Source organism: Pinus tabuliformis, chromosome 1_2 (genome assembly GCF_031772625.1).
Source record: "Pinus tabuliformis cultivar Carrire ecotype Pingquan chromosome 1_2, CPIR1, whole genome shotgun sequence".
NCBI lineage: Eukaryota > Viridiplantae > Streptophyta > Pinopsida > Pinales > Pinaceae > Pinus > Pinus tabuliformis.
The window spans coordinates 140,883,866-140,891,068 of NC_142298.1; the positions used below are offsets into that span (position 1 = coordinate 140,883,866).

General features: G+C 35.1%; 1 pseudogene; it reads right to left on the bottom strand.

Moving 5' to 3' along the window:
- Nucleotides 1–445: 445 nt before the first annotated feature.
- Nucleotides 446–6,440, bottom strand: LOC149204915 (ubiquitin-conjugating enzyme E2 22-like; annotated as a pseudogene).
- Between the last annotated feature and the right edge of the window lie 763 nt (nucleotides 6,441–7,203).

Here is a 7,203-nt window from a genome sequence, read left to right on the forward strand (position 1 = left end):
GACAGGTGTAGGTGTGTGGATCTGGACCCATTAAGAACCTCTCACACTATTATTTCTATTATTGATAAAGCAAAATTTGTCACAAGGAAAACAGGTGAATGAGGCTAGGGGCTAGAAAATCCAGTTAACAAGCCTAAGCTACAAGCTATGTGATACAAGTGAAAACAAGAAAGAAGACCCTAAGAAAGGGTGACCCACGAGTGTTAACCCTAGAAAAGGGAGATGTGCTACTCAACATTAGATAGTGTAGGCAGATGTAGACAAAGATGTAGAGAGAATACAACCAATGAAGAACCTAATAAATCTAATGTGTAGACAAAACTTAAAATAATGAAGTTAAAGGAAAATGTGAAGAAGTTTTGGACCCTACTCACTAGGGGAAATGTTAGTAGAAACTATACTTAAAGCATGGTCAGCTTTACATGGGGAAATGTCCATAATTATGTCAATAACTGCAAAATTGATATTTGAAGATCAATACTCATTTCCTCTGACATGGGTATGTTCAACGTTTCAGTTATTTACAAGTGCCCCAATCACTTTCTTAATATTGAATTTAATATCCTCATACTCTTCTCAAAGGATAGAGAGAAATATTAGGGTTAACCATATATATCCCAAAATTATATGAATAAAGTGTAATCATGTAAATAATTTCTAGATATAGATGAAAAAATATAACATACCTGGCATGCTTTGCATATGCTTCATAGTGTTCCATGAGCATCTTCCCAGCTTGTTCATTTAAAGAAGACTCCAGGAATGGTTCTACAAGTAGGCATCTTATGACCTACAACAGTTATCCAAAGTTTAGAAATGGAAATACAATACTATTGTTTATGGAAAAAATCATGTACTTCAATCCCTATAACTAAGATCCAAGAATGCATACAAACTGCATGAATGTCCATGTCAGTTTACTGTTGCAGAGTTGATAAAAAGCGGAGTTCAAAAAATAATACAAGGTGCGATAACTATGCAACAAATAACAATAAAAAATATTCCAACATTTTTTTTTCCTCTTCACATGAATTCCAGTCAGTTCTCATTGTGCAGTGTGCAAAGATCGCATCAAATGTAACAGTTTGAATACATTTTTAAAATTCACTTCTAAATTCTAGAACCACAAACAGTTCATCCCTAAGTTTCTTGGTCAATTAATTATAGAATGTTAAAAGCGGCCACGAAAAAAAGATCCACAAGTTGAGCAAAGTTCATTGAGTTATGTGCTCATGTGCAACATCAGTTTTCAAATATCACTTAAGCAGTATGAAACAAGTTCAAATCCTGTAGATCATGTTGTATCGAAACAATTAACACACTACAATGCCATTCAAATAACTTATGTCCATCTTTAGTTTCCAAATATCTTTCAAGAAAAAAATACGAAACAAGCACAATTATGTCCAACCAAATGTAACACACTACAATACTTAATAAAAAATATGATAAATAAGCTAAATTGATAACGAGATGAACACATATAAGAAGAATGTGTCATAGTCTAAGGGTTGGATTCCAATCCTTCTTCAGAGTATTGACACATATCTCTCCATTGTTTGCAATATATGGGTGGAATATTTTTGTGAAAAAATACCCTACATTCCAAGCCAATCATTACTATTGAAAGATGCCAAAGTTTATTTCTCATTTTTTACAAGTCATGAATCCCCCTTATATACTTGATGATTTAGATAATAAGTGAGTAGAAAACCAAAAAGAATGTCCTATAGGAAACTAAAAATCTAAAGCAAACATAATATCCATTTAAGAGCATGTAAATTGGATGAAGTATAATTATAAGGATCAACAATCACCTCTGGGAGGAGAGTTTGGAAAATCAAGAGTTAGAACCAGTTTCATTCGAAAAACACCAAATTCATATGGAATGCCAGCTGTAGGAAAAAGCATCAATAAATGTAAATATAGCTCATGTTCCAAAAATCTAGTAATAACCATGCAAAAAAAATGAATTCAAATGCTTCAGTAAACGCAATATGAAAAAATGATCCCTTTCTCAAGCATCGAACATGCAAAATATGTTACATTGTTCTCGATTATTCTTTTAGAATGTACATGGTCCTTCAATGTCCACAACTTTGATTGAAAAGTTGTCATCATTCACCACCACTTTTATACATCCATGAGGTGATTCATCAAGACTCTTCAACTCCATTGCAATTTCATTTATGACCACGGGTGGGAGGTTCTCGTTTTCAGCTTGTAACACAAGATATATATGTATTTATGTATGAAGATCCACTTCAAAATGGAAAGCATCACAAAAATTTATGCCTTACAAAAACCATATTAATTGATCATGAGCAACTAGAAATATAACAACCTACATGGAATTTTCAACATTGTCCGGGATGTTGGGGTTTTACATTCTGTAAATTGAAGACTAACTGGAACCCTGCACCTTTAATTCTAGCATTGAGAAGATGAAAGGAAAAGGAACTTTCTTGTAGTGCTAAAGAGACCAAAATATGCCAAAAATATATGTATTGGTAAAGACAAAACATAAACATTCACAATATGCAATTTAGTATTAGCTATTTATGTATAGGTAAATGGCAATAGAAAGCACAACAAGGTCCAGTAAAAGATGAAAGGCCCCAACTATTTACTGATGTAAGGTTTTTACTTTTGAAAGGAAGAGGGACTTCATTGTAGTAAAAATTAAATAACTTTATGCCAAAAATCTATGCATGAGGAGAAAAAGGGATAGAAACATTCATAATATGCCAATTTAGTTATAGAAAAACCTCTACTAGAGATAATTGAGTATCTATAATGAGCTAAAAGGCCCCATCATCCATCAGTAGGGTCAGGATTTTTGCCATGTCCCACTGATACAATTTCCTGAAATTCAACTTGTAGCAATGGCTGAAAACATCCACTTGCTGATTTGGCAGATGGAACCTCCCTATCTAGTAGGTAAGATGGAATTTCACAACTCTCATTTACCTTGAAGGCTTGAGAATGACAACTTCAGTAAAGAATGTGGAAATAAAAAAGAACAGATAACATAGTCAAGGAATAAAGACCACTGGCCATGACAAGATAAAGGGGCCACATATTCATTCTTGTCCATATTGACCAATTGTATCGGGGTGCAAAATGTGTACAACAGTAACATAATTCAAAGAATGAGAGTTCAAAGAAGATCCCTACTAAACATTTGTAGGTTGGTGGTAGAAAACAGTCAAGGTATGCATATGATGCAATGGTGCAGTTTTAGCAGGAAGAAATAAGAAAAGATATGAGGCTGCAAGAATTGGCAGGAGAAGAAAATATTTCTTCTTCTTTCTCTGGGACCAAGGACTCTTCAATTATTTTGCATGAGAAGTCTACTAGTGACATAGTAGACGCGGAAGAAAATGGAAATCCTTTATCTGAAGAAAAAGGAAGCTTGTGAATGAATGACATGCTTTTTGTTCGACCCATGGAAATGACATTAGTGTTTTCTAGTGCTCTATCTCTCTATACAAATAATCAATCTTTTCGAGTGATCTATCTCTATGTAAAAATAATAAACCTTCTCTAGTGCTCTATCTCTCTATACAAATAATCAACCTTTTCTAGTGCTCTATCTCCGCATGGAAATTTTATATAAATCAAATTAAAAAATGCTCAAACGAGAATAATAAATTCTCAAAATGGTAGCAGAATCTGACTTGAATTCCAATGGTTATACCACTATATCCTCCATGGAAATGGGGCTTGATGTGAGTGGATTTGGGTGAATTTGATGAGCATTGTATATCAGCGTAGCTTAGGATTTGGTACATATGAGCCAGTTGTAATTGCATTCATGAATGAGATTCAAAGCCAATTTCCATTGCATTATGGCTTTGTACATTGCTGGGAGATGAGAGATGCTATCTTCTTTTCCCCTTAAGTTTCAACCTTGATCAAATCCTTTTATAACTTACTAATAGGATAGGAACCATTTTATAGTTGTATGATGATGTAAATAACACAAATATATACAACTATATACTCTGGAAATTATTTGTCTTCGATTTTTCTTTGTACGACTGAGTTGGGTCAAGGCTACTTCTAACATTGAAAAGTTCATATAAATTACACTACATGCCTAAGAGGTTTGGTTTGCTCCATGTTCCAAAAAAAAATCATGTTAGCATGACAAAATTTATGTATCCAATAACTAACACTGCATTTGTAAAGAATCTCCTGTATTTTTTTTTAATATTGTGTTGGTGAAACTCAATATTTAAATTCCCCTTAAACAAATATTCTAGTTTATCATGGCCATACACACAGGTCTCGCTCCCTAGTCTTTACCCAAAAAGAAATAGGTTGAAGTAAGCTAATGAAAATATTGACTCGATAATGGAAGGCATTGTGAGTACTTAACATGGGCAAGTTGTTTCCTATTTAACCATAGCTTATTATCAATCTATGTTTGCAGAGTCACTATAAAATTCGTTGACCAACAGATAACATAAAGTTTTCAAGTTTGAGTTTGTCACTGAAGGGATAATTCAAATGTTACATTGCTAATGCATCCCACAAACCTTTGTTTTCAATGTCCCCAATTTTACAACCTTACAGTAAGAAAATTACGAGTTATGCACCACAAGTTTTGTGATTGTAGGTTCATGCTACAAAGTTGGAATATTTGGAACATGCAAGAACTGTCTTTGACAAATACGTCCTTACCTGTATACCCTTATATAGCTTTGTGGTGTTTACTAAACCACATAATTTCACGTGTATGTGTTTTACTTTGGAAATTATTTGTACAGTAAAGAAGTGTTGACTATAACCAAAACCTAAAACATGTTTTGGAATATTTTCCATTTCCAACTGGGCTTAAGACAAGGCTCAAATATAAAATAAAGATCTTTAATAATAGAATTTACCGGAGTATGTTCATGACATATAAAGGTAAAACACAATAATATTAAAGAAATTTCCCAAATCAAGTAAGACAAATTAAATCATGGCCATGTTCAAGGGGGCTCGATTACAAACCTTGTTAGAAATAGGCTACATTTCTAGTATACAAACAAAAATGATCAATTACCATAGGAGATGCTTCTTAGAGACAGTGCAAGGGATATTGTATATGCTATATCATACATCATTCTGAGACTATGAAGATTAAAATTATGATTTAGCATCTATCCTAAAATAGGCTCAAAGTACTAATCCACATGACTGTGTTTACAGTACCAAAAAAGAAATTGCTAAAAGCCACTTAATTATATTGTGCCAAATGTTTGCTACAAAGAAATTCAGTGTAGTTAGCTCAACATTGAGTTTTTTCTTACCTTGTCACAATAGCAAACTGTCACAATGTCTTCTGATTTCCTAAACTACCAGGCTCCTGCACTAATATAAGCACATGTGGCAATGAAGTGAATGCACTGAGAGGTGCTCTCTCCATCCCAGTGGTTTTTCTAGCACCGCCAAGCCCCACAAATCCTATAACTCTAGTCTTCTTGCTTTGCTGCTCGAGTAACATTGCCCTTTCGAATACTTCAACTTTCTCATCCAACGTTGTTGGATATCTAGACACATGTAATGCTCTTTTAACTTTTTCCAACACTCCTTCCTGCTCGACAAACAATTTTCCCTTGCTTGTTTTCTCGTAGCGTTGCTTGTTGCAACAAGTTGCCCTTGCTTGTTTTCTTGTACTGTTGGTTGTTGCAACAAGTTACCCTCAAGCCTACAATTGCTGGGTTGGAGTAGAAGGATTTTTGCTCTATCAATGGCGTTGGATCTGGTCTCTTTCCAAGAATAGCTAGTAGTTCTTCTGCACCCTGGATTTATGGTCAAGTTCCCTATTCATCTCACTCAACCCTATTACTCACTTTGTGGCAAACCTATCTGAGACTCCTTTGAATATTGTAACCATGCAAGAGAAGGGCAAAGCTAAAATTGATGGACCTTATGTAACGTATGATCTATTAGTCTTTCCTAATGGCTTGAAGTACAAAACACATGGTCCTCTAATAGTAGACGAGCTTGTCATGAATCTTACCTTTGAGCTTGTTGGCCCTGGTGAATACCGGGTTGTCCACCCTAAAAACACGTAGCCAAACATTGCCATGTATGAGTATACATGAGCTTTTTTTAGAGGCCTCACTCTTCCAAACATTGGTAGATGCATTATCGCCATTGATATAGTGTCTTTGACCCATCGCTGAAATGAAATTACGAGTCAGAAATGTGTACAACATAAAGTATATATCAATCCAGCAAGGTAGAAGGTTAGAGTAAGAGGGAGATTGGAGTACTCACCCATTATATGTCTCCATATTGAAACATTTTATTTCTGCAGCATCAGTGAGAGCCTTCCTCCATTTCTTGATGGTGCTGGGGTCATATCGTGGTTTAGAATCGAACATTGTCTTCTTCTCAAACGTTTGCAGTGCTCGACCATATACTCCTTTTTCACCCTGCATTCCCCATCTAAGATCTGAAGGCTTGACACCACCATAGAAGACTAGAATAATAGTTGCCCTAGACTGGAACATGAGGAGGAGCTCATCAAGCCATCAATTTGACTCTACATATCGGGGACAGAAAATAGTGATATGCACAGAAGTTGTTCGAATGGCACTCTGGATTTGAGGAGTTATATACTCTCCGTTTTTGCAATTCATCTTCGTCGAGAAACACTCGCAGTCTAAGTTTGTTAAGGCGATCTTGCTTTGTCTTTCTCAAGCTAGAAAGGAAGAAAGGATTAGGGTTCAAACTCAGAAACAAAGAAAGGTTTGGGGTCGAAGAGAGGTTCAACTGCAAACTATAACCTTTCCCAAATTTTTGCGCCCGTGCAACTGCGTTGTTCCCGAAATTCTCCAAAACCATGGTGTATTTTGCCTTCCTCTTGGCCAAAAAATCGATAAACAATACCTTAGGTTATATATATTATTATATGGTATATTAAAACCCTTTAGGACCTCATTATAACCCCAATATATTATTTTTTGATTTTTCCATTTTGAATGCCCCAATATGAACGCACATGATATAATATTGGTTTGTCAGTGATTCCCCCGTGAGATCAACATGTCAAACTGAAGGCCTGGAAGAAGATGTACTTGGAACTATCCTTCCACTATACTCATTGTTCGTGACCTTTGAGCATGCACTTGAGTGGAACACATGAATTGGATGGGGGCCTAAACCTTTGATAGAATTGATGATTTCATTCATAAATTGAAA